Genomic DNA, 12,509 nt, shown 5'->3' with positions numbered 1-12,509 from the left:
AACGTTCCTAGTTTGTGACCCGCACTCGGACGTCGTCGAGGACACCCCTAGAGGCGCAGCTCGAAGTCGTTCGGTGAAATCGGGACTATAAACTCGACAATGGATTGATTGTCCTCAGGAAAATACTTAATTTTATCGTGGATTTTATGTATATCTGTTTAATATGATTTGTGATGATTATTTGTGTATACTTACAAGTGTGAATGGTATTGTTTTTATTTAGAAAACACTCCCAGAAGATGTTCATACAAAGGGTTTCCTTCTCCCTCTCCGTATCCCCGTCTTCCCTTCGCCAAGTCTAAAACAGATCTCCCCTCCCCGTCCAGTAACGTTTTAATATTGTGGTGTTGATGTAATGATTCTAAGTGTTTTCTCACAACATTCTCCACCTCAATAAACCATGTCTACATCTGTTGTACCTCTAGCTATATAATGTAGACAATGACGGCCGTCACTATCTCTACACGCCGTCATGGCGGGGTAAGACCTACAAATATACACAACAGACAAAGCCTTTTGTCCCTCCATACAACTCACATGTAACACAGTCCCCCCGTCACGGTTCACTAACTTACACATGTACTGACTACACACACAATCTATATGTACCAAAGAACCGTCTACTCTCAGACATTGGTGTCTACACAAACATGTAAGTACAGTTTTTTCTACTGTCTGGAACACAGAACAGTTTCCTGTCCTCGCCGCCAAATGGAGCGGTGTTTGTCCCCACTCATCAGTACCATGTACGAGGTCAGGGTAATCTTTACACAAGTCTGCTACTATAGATTCTCTCTGTAACAAACACGCCACATGTAGGACATTCATACCGAACACATCCCTCCCTGTAGGAGTGACACCATACTGTCGTACTGTATTGTACAGGTCCATACTCCCTCCCCTCACCACACGTAACATTGTGTCCTCGTCAGGTTTGGCCCCGACACTGAGCAGATACATACACACTCTGATGATCCAGACTCACATGCTTTATTTAACAATTTCTGTTTCATCTCATCATTCAAGTAAACAACAATTTCCTTGAGTATATCTAGATCTCCCTCACCATCCTCATCACCTCTTGTAATCAATCTCCACCAATCTGTGTGTTTGTCAGGTTTGGCCCCGATACTGAGCAGATACATAACACACTCTGAGATACATACTCACATGCTTTATTTAACAATTTCATCTCATCATTCAAGTAAACAACAATTTCCTTGAGTATATCTAGATCTCCCTCACCAAACCACCTCTTGTAATCAATCTCCACCAATCTGTATCCTCGTCAGGTTTGGCCCCGACACTGAGCAGATACATAACACACTCTGATGATCCATACTCACATGCTTTATTTAACAAATTCTGTTTTCATCTCATCATTCAAGTAAACAACAATTTCCTTGAGTATATCTAGATCTCCCTCACCATTCATAACCTCTTGTAATCAATCCCCACCAATCTGTGTCCTCGTCAGGTTTGGCCCCGACACTGAGCAGATACATAACACACTCTGATGATCCATACTCACATGCTTTATTTAACAAATTTCTGTTTCATCTCATCATTTAAGTAAACAACAATTTCCTTGAGTATATCTAGATCTCCCTCACCACGCCCCTCGACCTCTTGTAATCAATCCCCACCAATCTGTGTGTCGTCAGGTTTGGCCCCGACACTGAGCAGATACATAACACACTCTGATGATCCATACTCACATGCTTTATTTAACAATTTCTGTTTCATCTCATCATTTAAGTAAACAACAATTTCCTTGAGTATGTTAAGATCTCCCTCACCACCGTCCCTCGACTCTTGTAATCAATCCCCACCAATCTGTGTCTGTCAGGTTGGCCCCGAATGAGTCAGATACATACACACTCTGATGATCAACTCTGCTTCATTTAACAATTCTGTTTTATCTCACATTCAAGTAAAAACAATTTCCTTGAGTATATTTAGATCTCCTCACCACGTTTAACCTCTTGTAATCAATCTCCACCACCATCTATCTGTGTCCTTGTCAGGTTTAACACCATTTTTGAATAGATACACAGCTAATTCAGCTGATCCAGAATCACATGCTTTATTCAATATGTTGAGTTTATTAACCTTTTTCTTGTCCAAAAAACTTGTCAAATTTCTCAACAAATACAGGATCTTTCCACACATCTAGAGAGCCAGTCACAGCATAACCATACCAGGTCTTCACACTCTCATACTCTCGGAGCAAACGTTCAAACAAATCATTGTAATGACCAGGTGATATGACAACCATGTCTGTAGATGTTTTTACAGTTGTTAGATAACTGAGTGCGTTTCTTGGACAATGTTTTATGTAGCCGACAAGTGTTTTCTTTCCATACAACAGAGCTACTGTGACATATATAAAATCATGATGAAATCTGTACACTTCCTCACCAGACAACCCTTGTTTCTCCTTTCTTACCAAAAATCCTAATAGCTTATCTAAACTCTCTCTTACAAAATCTACTTTCTCCTCATACTCCCTTTTTGTCCTTTCTTCACTATTAACCAGTTTAATCCTAAATGCTTGTTCTAACAGTGTTTTGTTTACTTTATCAGCATTTGGGTCAAGATCATTTACCTTTATGTCCCCATCATTGAGGAAGAGAAACAGAATGGCAGAACATTCTGGTAAATTTGACAGAGCTTGTATGAAAAATTTAACTGGTTTCTCGAAAAATTCTGCTCGTTTTTTTCTGTAATTCAGCGGAATTATAAAAAAAGCTGACAACATTGAGGGAATCCAATATTAGGTGCGTAACCTAGAATTTTTTCCTCCTCTCCCTCTGTCCATGTCAGATTTGTTGGCGTGTACATTGCTAATAGTTTTTGTTTTTCACCCTTGATTTTGTACTTATTTGAGCTCAGATCAATAATGTTGTCTTCCGTAAAAACTGTCCCTAGAGATTTTTCTTCCAAAACATTAAATATTTCATTTCGAATTGTGATAATCAGGATATTTGTCTGGTTTTGTTTATTAGCAAAAAAGTGTTTCTACATTTTTCAGCCTCTTGTTCCACTCTTGCACGTCCGATCTACCAATATCTCTCTCACCAAATATGTCATCAATAATACAAACAAGATCAGAATGTGGAGCCAGTAACTTCAGATCCCTAATTTCATGAAGCTGAAGTGGTTTTCTGCACTGCTCCTCCTCCAATAGCCAATTTAAAAGTTGGAATGCGGTAGACGTTTTCCCGTCCCCGCGTGTTCCCCTTGATCACTAAAGACTCTGTTCATTCGGAGCTTGTCTTGAGCATCATGGTACGCTCTGGTCTGTATGAATTTTTTTCTTTTTCTGTCTTGATCCTATTAACAGTTGTTTCTAATAATACAAAAAGACAAAACAGCTGATAAAAGTTAGTGCGTTACTGAAATTGTCATAATATGAAATCATAGTAATGAGTCAAGAAACATTTTTATTACTGTAAAAATAGTTTATATCTTTAAATCTTCAGTCTGTACATTTACTATCATATTGTAAATACAAATGTGTATTGTTGAGAAGACTCACCTATTTGGGGTAAAAGGTCTGGATGGATATCTGTGAAATTAAAAAAAATTATTTTACTTAAGTATAATTCAGTTAAATAACAAATATCAGAAACCTTAAATAAATATACCTGTCTAAATACAAACTTATTTTTTTCATACATGTAATATTGTACTGAAATACCAGAGGGATCTTGGTGCCCACCAAAGAATGATCTATGTCTGACAAACAAAAGAGGGATCTTTTCTCTGCTTTTTCAAACTTTTCATACAGGTGTATATATTACCATATATGAAATTTGAGAAAGATCCTTTGAGTACTTTCTGAGTAACAAACTTCAATTATCAAAATTCAAGATGGCTACCTGTTCGGCCATCTTTTGACTGATCAGTCTGAAAATGCAATATGCACAAAAAAGGGTCCTAGTGGAACTTACATATAAAATTTGAGACAGATCACTTCAGTACTTTCTGAGCAATAGTGGTATCAAGCTACAACTATCAAAATCCAAAATGGTGGCCTATCGGCCATCTTGTTCATCAATCAGTCTAAAAATACAATATGCACAACTAGACCCCTAGGGGAACGTGCAAATGCAATTTGAGACAGATCCCTTCAGTACTTTCTGAGAAATAGCGGTAACAAACTTCATTGTCAAAGTTCAAGATAGCTTCCTGTCGGCCATCTTGTTCACCGATTGGTTCCAAAATGCAATATGCATAACCAGGGACCTAGGGGACCATGCACATAAAATGTGAGACAGATCCCTTCAGTACTTTTTGAGAAATAGTGGTAACAAACTTCAATTGTCAAAATCCCAGATGACGACCTGTCGGCCATCTTGTTAATCGATTGGTCCCAAAATGCAATACGCACAACAAGACTCCTAGGGAAATCTACATGTAAAATTTGAGTGAGATCCCTTCAGTACTTTCTGAGAAATAGCGGTAACAAACTTCATTGTCAAAATCCAAGATGGCTTCCAGTCGGCCATCTTGTAAAGTGATCGGTACCAAAATGCAATATGCACAACTAGGGCCCTAATGAAATTTGAGAAAGACCCTTTCAGTACTTTCTGAGAAATAGCAGTAACAAAATTGTTAACGGACGGAAGGACGGACGGACGGACGGACCACGGACGAAAAGCGATCTGAATCTGTAAAATAGGTGATAATTAAACTTCACCGTGAGTATTTTATGATGAAAATGTTTACTTGTTGTCAATTGTTTGTCAATAGTGGATGACTATAACTATTCCATCAATCAGTTTTGTGTATTGTCAGAATCTTTCCTGAGTTTTTTATAATCATAGATATTTGACAGATAATATCTATAATCATATACCCAAGGTAACTTGTTTGATGAGTTATAACATCCTTGTTTTTATGATTACTGCCAATATTTCGTTATTGCAATATCTTGCTACATAACTAGTTACATATTTATTAAACTGGATCCTGCAATATGATAGTCATGTACTGGCAAAACGATAGTCACATTAAAATTAACAACTAGTTAATAAATAACAAGTGCTAATGATTGCTTATTATTTTATCCTCCCTGTTCACCAGTGAATGAAACTTACTTTGGGAGGTGACTCGAGCTGGACTGTCTGAAGAGCTGCGACAGGGATGACCACCTAGGGAAAACATGGAAATGTTTCATGGATAAGTTTACATGTTAATTATGATTACTGGTATTGTTTTGAGGATTGTGAATCACAGTGCATCATTTCCCACTAGTTCTAGATTCTTATAGTGGCAAATATAACCCGGCAATACGCTGTATCTCACGATCGAAAGGTCCTTATAATTTTCACCATTTAGATATGATTTTTATTTTGGGAGAAATGTCAATAGTGGTTATATGAAGAGCTATGCTGAATACAAGAAGAGATGATGTCACTTAGTACCTGTTGTGATATCCGCTTTATAATACCACCTCCAAAGTCAGATATGATATATAACAGTTACATGTATATAACAAACTATAACATGAAAATGAAACGGATCATTTTCTTAGAAACAGCGATAACAAGTTTCAATGTACAGGTATTAAATTCCCGAGATGGCTGACTGTCGATCTTGGATGGTTCTTGTTGCCTATCAATGCCTCACTACATATGTCTTGTAATAGGGGATCAAAGGAAGCTAAGTGTACATATAAAATTTTTTGAAGCTGGTCCTAAATACTTTCTGAGAAAAAGGGGTGACACGAATTGATTACAGACGGACGGAGCCACTAGCAGAGACCACCAGACCAAAAGCAATTTTAAATAGTAAAACCATCCAATGATAAAACAATTCAATGCTACAGAATTTTCATACAAACCTGGGGGTAAAACTGTTTGTTCCCAATGAAAGTTTTTCAGCATGTCTTACGTTTTCATAGTTCATAATGTAAAACTCATCTTTAATATTCCCTGAGCTTCATTGTAAGCTGGATGGTGACTGAAAAAGCCATGTAGAATAAATAAAGTAAAGATTAGATTGATAGTACAAATGGGGGATCAAAATGATGCTGATTACTTAATACTGATGTTCAAAATATGATAAGAATCAAAGTTGCGTCTTTGCCTTTTAACGACTTATTGCGATTAATTTTTGATTGTGGTCAAAATTAAGTAAGATGGTCATAAAATAAGCTTGATCCCGTGACTAAATTGTTGATAATATCTCATTTGAATTGATAATAAGAATCTTTAAAAGGAATCTGTCAGAAATATTTACTTTCGTTCCTGACTCAGAAGAGAATAGTTTTGTCCTTTTTTCTATTTAGATTTGATTTTAATATGAATAAGAAACCAGATGAATTATTGGGGCACACAAAATAACAGCAGATGTTGAACTCATTGGCTGAACAATTGCACAGGGGATGAACGGGGATTAGGGTAACCTCAGAGGTTAGCCAGTATTAAAAAACATGGCGGATGGTCGGGTATATATTCAAAAGGAAAGGCATATTTGTGATAGGACTCAAACCTTAAATTTAATTGTTAAAATATAGTTTACACACAGAGAATAATCTTTATGGTGGGTCTATTCTAAGAAAAAAATACCTTGTCATATTCTGTTGAAACAGGACGGTTCGATTTTCCATTGATTTTTGCGATCAAACTGACAGGTGTTAAAATTGTGGCGTAAATTGTAGTTAATCCAAATCCCATTCCCCAATGTGTATCAAAATTGAACGAGGGTAGGCGGGAGGATCGCCTCTGCTGCTTTTCCAAAACTCTCAACTTTACACTATCCACACGATGGCGGCCTGTCGGTCATCTTTATTGTTCCCAAGCCATAGGTCCACAAAAATGCATTTATGGCTAAGCTTAGGTTTTCTGAGATAATGATCGGTAAACAATTGACCTTTCTAACTACATAGAAATCCATGAAGTTGGCCTTCCCAAAAATGGTAATATGCATAATTAACGGCACTTAGGTGGGGACACCTACATATGAAATGTTCAGGACCATATTCTTTCAGCTGGGTTGGCAGCCATCTTGTCGACTCAACACGATTAGTCCCAAAAATAGCAATATGCATAATACTAAGGCCCTGTGGGATAACCTAACAGTTTCAAGAATGGACTATTTCCCTTCAGTATTTTATGGGAATGAGGAACATAAATGGAGTAATGTTAACGTAACGGCACCGGACGGACAGACAAGAATATGTTCAAATGGACGGAAACTGACCACAGAACGAAAAGGCAGATTTTGAAATGCCAATTTGAGCTGGCTGATTGATTGGTGTGCTAAAAATTCTGCGATGAGAGATTTATTGACATCCGAATGTCCCAACGAATGTTCGAGAGTATAGGAAATCGATTTATATGAATTCTACGCAGAAAATAATGATTGCCGTATCTTACACCTGATTGACATGTTTGGGGGAGTTGGCCCACGTGTCTCCAGCAAAATGTACGATACTGCTCCGGGTATGGCCTTATAGCTCCTTGTTTCCTCGCTTGAGGGAGCGGTCAATAATTTTACTTGTAGTCGCTTATGACCAGGGGACGGCCAGTAGAGAATCAAGATAGGACATTCCTATCAGCTGAGTGGGGACCCTCTTCATGCTCCAACTGGGTTGATGGTGTTATCTAATCCCTTAATAAAATGGATAATTGTTACAATCGTATTATTTATGGAACAAAGGCAGAATCTTGTTTTAATACAATAGAAATTTTCATAGTAATCATATGACAATGATTGACATTGAATGGAAACATTGTAATTAACAAATGATAAGAATTTCAAAGTATTCACATCATCCATCCGGGTCATGAACGTGAAAGTCCTTGTTCACATGACGTTGTTGTATATGTAACAGGAGAGAAGATAACGTAGCGGCCAGACCGGGATTCGAACCCGGAAAACACTACGAAATACTAGCAGAGTGTTCTACCGACTGAGCTACCTGGTCACCGATGATCAACCCAGTCCCGCTACATATATACAGCATATACTGAATAGCCTAAAAAAAATTATATTTTGTGAGTGATGTTCATAAAAAATCTACGTTTAGGTAGGAATATTAGAGTAAATTTACTATCCTACAGAAATATCATTAGTTTACCCTAATATCAATCTTTCCCTTGTGTACAATATAAACGAGATCTTTGTTGTATAATATATAGCTCCATGTCTTGGCCAGTGTCAGACTTACAGCTACTCGTGTATGTCCCAGAGCTTATGTCCCCAATCTCGTTTTTATATAATTTTATGTGTACTCAGATGTAATACCTGGCATGTACACGTAGGCACAAATCTACCATTATAAATAAGAGCTGACCAGTGATATATCCTCAGACACACAGATATACAGACAGACACAGAAGGGGAAATATACTGGAGCAACATGCACACCTTATATTTGGTCCAATTTTGGGTGCGCATTGCGACTATGACTATACTACTTGTTTCATCAATCTATGTCCATATTGATGAGAATATACAACCAACAGAATAAAATGTTGGTGTCCTTCATCAACATAAACCCCTTGGATGAACAACCCCCAAGAAATAACCAGAGGCGTGTTCAAGATGGCGGCGCTCGCGCAACAAGACATTTCCTGAACGGCAGTGGGTGCTCAGACACGCATAGGATATGGTGGACTCTCGTGAACTTGCTCTGGCACTATTATCAGAATGAATAATATGAATTTAACAAGAGGCCCATGGGCATTAACAGTCACCTGAGTTCGTTTAGAATGAAACAAAGACATATAAACACTAATATACTGGCAATTGAATTCAGTCAGTGATTTTATAAATTTGACTTTTTAATCTATTAAGAGTATTTTGCTTCCATCAACCCTGTGAACTCAGAAGAAGATGTTTTGAAATTTTAAGTCATTTTGACCCTGTTTGGCCACACCCCTTTGGTTCACCCCTGGGGGTCAGCGAAGACTGATATTGATGTTAAAAATGCTATATCTTAAGCTATGAAAATTGAGTAAATAATGTTCATAAATGTGTTTTTCATATTTAAACAAAGGTAAAATTGACCCCCTCCCCGGGGGAAACGTGAGACCCCAGGGTCATGTAATTCACAATTTTTTATAAAACACCTGAAGACCTTTCCATCTATAAAGAGTATTTGATTCTACCATTTCCAGAATTTAAGATTTCTGAAGCTTTAGCCTATTTGACCTCGCCCCTCTGCCCCAAGATGTCGGCCAGGACCAATATGGATACGATATTAAAATGCTATCTCAGGCTAATAATTCTAACCAAGTTTGATTCATTTCCTTTAAAAATTGAGTAAACAATGATCCCCTCCCCAGGATCTTAAGAACTGAAATCTATGAAAAGTATTTGATTCTACACCATTTCCAGAATTTCAGAAGAAGATTTTTTAAGTTTTTAGCCTATTCGACCCCTTTTGACCCCACCTCTAAGGCCCTTCACTGTGGGTCAGTCATGGAAACATTAATATGATTCAATGGCCATCTCATACTGATAATTCTGACAACATTTGACTCATTTCCTATTACAAATGACCAAATAATTCTCAAAAATGTGTGTTTCCCTATATAAAATATAGTAAATCTAACCCCTTCCCCAGGGGGAAACGAGAGACCCCAGGGTCATATAATTCACAAGTTTTGTAAAGGACCTTAAGATGTTCTATCTATGAAGAGTATTTGATTCCTCCAAATCTGTGATTGGAGAAAAAGATTTTTGAAATTTTTAGTCAATTTTACCCCTTTTGGCCCCTCCCACAGCCCCCCTGGGACACAGGGACCTGGCACGAAAAATTTGAACCAATAGTATACATATATATGTATTATAGTATCAAGGGTATGAACTCGGCGGTCGAGAAAAAACGGACCTATTTTTTTTAAAACCGTGATTATTTTAATAAATGGGCTCTATGCACCGTTGACCATATCTTACTACCTTAAAGAGAAATAATTTATCTTTCCAGTGATTGCTTGATGAACAAAATTGGCCAAGTATTGACGACGTTATGGCTTGATGAATCGGGAAATTTACGAAAAATATGCTAGGTAGACATCTACCTGTCCGTCGAAACGTTGTCTCTAATGGGTACCTCAAAAACCAAGCCAAAAACACAAAATCTATGCTTGTGGTGGTAAACAGTACCCATAACTGTGTTCATCCACAATCTCCTTTGGAGGTGTCATGTCCCGTACTTTGTAGAAACTCCATTTAAACATTGTGTAGCTCACTTACTTTAACCATCACTGCAATGTTCAGTTTTTTCTCAGAACGCTTCTCGATTTTACATATCGTGACTGCATTATGCAAATTTATGTTGTCTTGTGCTTCTCGGTAAAATCGAGAAGCATTCAGAAAAACAAATGAACATGGTTACAATCCATACAGAACTCTATAACTAGTAGCAATGTAAAGGATTTACCTCTACTTCCTCTAGAAGTCCTCTCCCCTCCTGCCCACGGGGGGGTCAGAGTAAAAATTTAAACAAACTCTGTTCCCCTTCTTCCAAAGATATTTCTGACCAAATTTGGTTACAATTTATGTAGAACTCTATAACTAGTAGTAATTTAAAGGATTTACCCCTATTCCCCTAATGGGCCCCCGCCCCTTTTGGCCCCTGGGAGTAGAGCCGAAATATATACAAACTCTGTTCCCCTTCCTGCAAGGATGTTGCTTGCCAATTTTTTTTACAATCCATGTAAAACTTTATAATTAGTAGCAATTTAAAGGATTTACCTCTATTTCCCTATTGGGCCCCGCCCCCTTTTTCCCCCTGCGAGGTCAGTGCCAAAATTTACACAAACTCTGTTCCCCTTCCTCCAAGGATGTTTCTGGTCAAATTTGGTTAGAATCCATGCAGAACTCTATGACTAGTAGTAATTTAAAGGAATAACCTCTATTTCCCCAACTGGTCCCTGTCCATCCTGCCCCTAGGGGGTCAGAGCCGAAATTTATACAAACTCTGTCCCCCCTCCCTCAAGTATGTTTCTGGCCAGATTTGGTTAGAATCCATGTAGAACTCTATGTCTAGTAGCGATTTAAAGGATTTACCTCTATTCCCCTATTGAACCCCCCTCCCTCCTGCCCCTGGGGGATCAGAGCCGAAATTTAAGCAAACTCTGTTCCCCTTTCCCAAAAGATATTTGTGGCAAACTTTGGTTCAAATCCTTGCAGAACTCTATGACAAGTAGCGATTTAATGGATTTACCTCTATTGGTCAGAGCCAAAATTTATACAAACTCTGTTCCCCTTCCCTCAAGGATGTTTCTGGCCAAATTTGGTTAGAATCCATGCAGAAGACAGTCTATGACTAGTAGCATTTTAAAGGAAATGTTGACGGACGGACGGACGACGGACGCCACGCCATGACATAAGCCCTTCGGGCCAGGTGAGCTAATAACACACCTGAGTTTGAGTGTTGGATATACACTCCTGTCCGGTTCGCAATCGTTTCGTTGGCGACCGGCCTGCAAGAAAAGAACAGTTAAAACTAAAGACACTTATTTCCCCAAGTGTATAAACATAAATATTAATTTAATATACATGCATTATAACATATTCCGAGGTATGAAAACCATCATTAACAGGTCTTATAGAAATTTAATGAAATAATGCCCCTTATGTACAAGGACAGTGCATGTGGTTTGCTACCATAGAGCCTATATAAGTGCCCAGAGAGGACAGGTAGATGCAGGATGGTTATATCCGACACCTTAACCATATAGCTGTAACTGCCAATCTGTTATATAATTCATAACTTTCAACCAGGAATAGGAAATTGTAGTGAATTTTTCAAATCATGGTGTACAGTGGTCGGAGCACAATGACCGACAAGATAACAGAGAGATGGACAGGTGGACAACATTATTACTTAAGTAAAGCCAGATATTAATATAGCGGTATACAATTCATTAATTTGAGCCCACTCAGTTGAGGAAATCATAATTACAAATACAAAGATACAAAGCTCACCTGCGTTCAGGATATCTTGTATCTGTTGTTCTTCTCTTCTCACATAAGAAGCCAAACTTTTATCAACTTTTTCTAATCGTTCGGTAAAATATTCATAGTGTCCAATGCTGATGTTTTCGTTTTTCTCGAGCTTTTCAAATAGCTCGTGAACAGTTGTAATGTTGATTAAGTCTTTTGGAGTGAGGGGACAACCCTTAAATAGATATTTCAATGACTGAAAGTCATCTTCCACTATCTGTACACTCAGATGGTAGACAAGATCATTATGTTTGGAAATGACTTCCTCATTGATATCCTCTGTCCTTGTCTCTCGCTTAGCAGCCATTTTAAAGTGTTAATTCAAATCTGTAACAGAAAAACATCAATAACCGAATAAGTTATAAAGTAAGTAAGTTAGGTACACCAGAAATCTTGGTACATAATTTATGCAAAAATAACTTCTTCTTACACTTGATTAATTTCACTTGATTTCCACGCATGTGATGCAGTCATTTGTACAATTAAAACATTGTCTTTTAAAAGCCTTGCAATTCTGTTTTATGATGAAAAATACATTG

At 37.8% G+C, this 12,509-nt stretch overlaps 1 pseudogene; it reads right to left on the bottom strand.

Annotated features, from left to right (window-relative positions):
* Positions 1-288: 288 nt before the first annotated feature.
* LOC138306547 (uncharacterized) lies at positions 289-12,277 on the bottom strand (annotated as a pseudogene).
* Positions 12,278-12,509: the final 232 nt, after the last annotated feature.

This window comes from Argopecten irradians, chromosome 13 (genome assembly GCF_041381155.1).
Source record: "Argopecten irradians isolate NY chromosome 13, Ai_NY, whole genome shotgun sequence".
Taxonomy (NCBI): Eukaryota; Metazoa; Mollusca; class Bivalvia; order Pectinida; family Pectinidae; genus Argopecten; species Argopecten irradians.
Note: the sequence above shows the minus strand (reverse complement) of the source record. Positions and strands in the feature narration are given on the sequence as shown.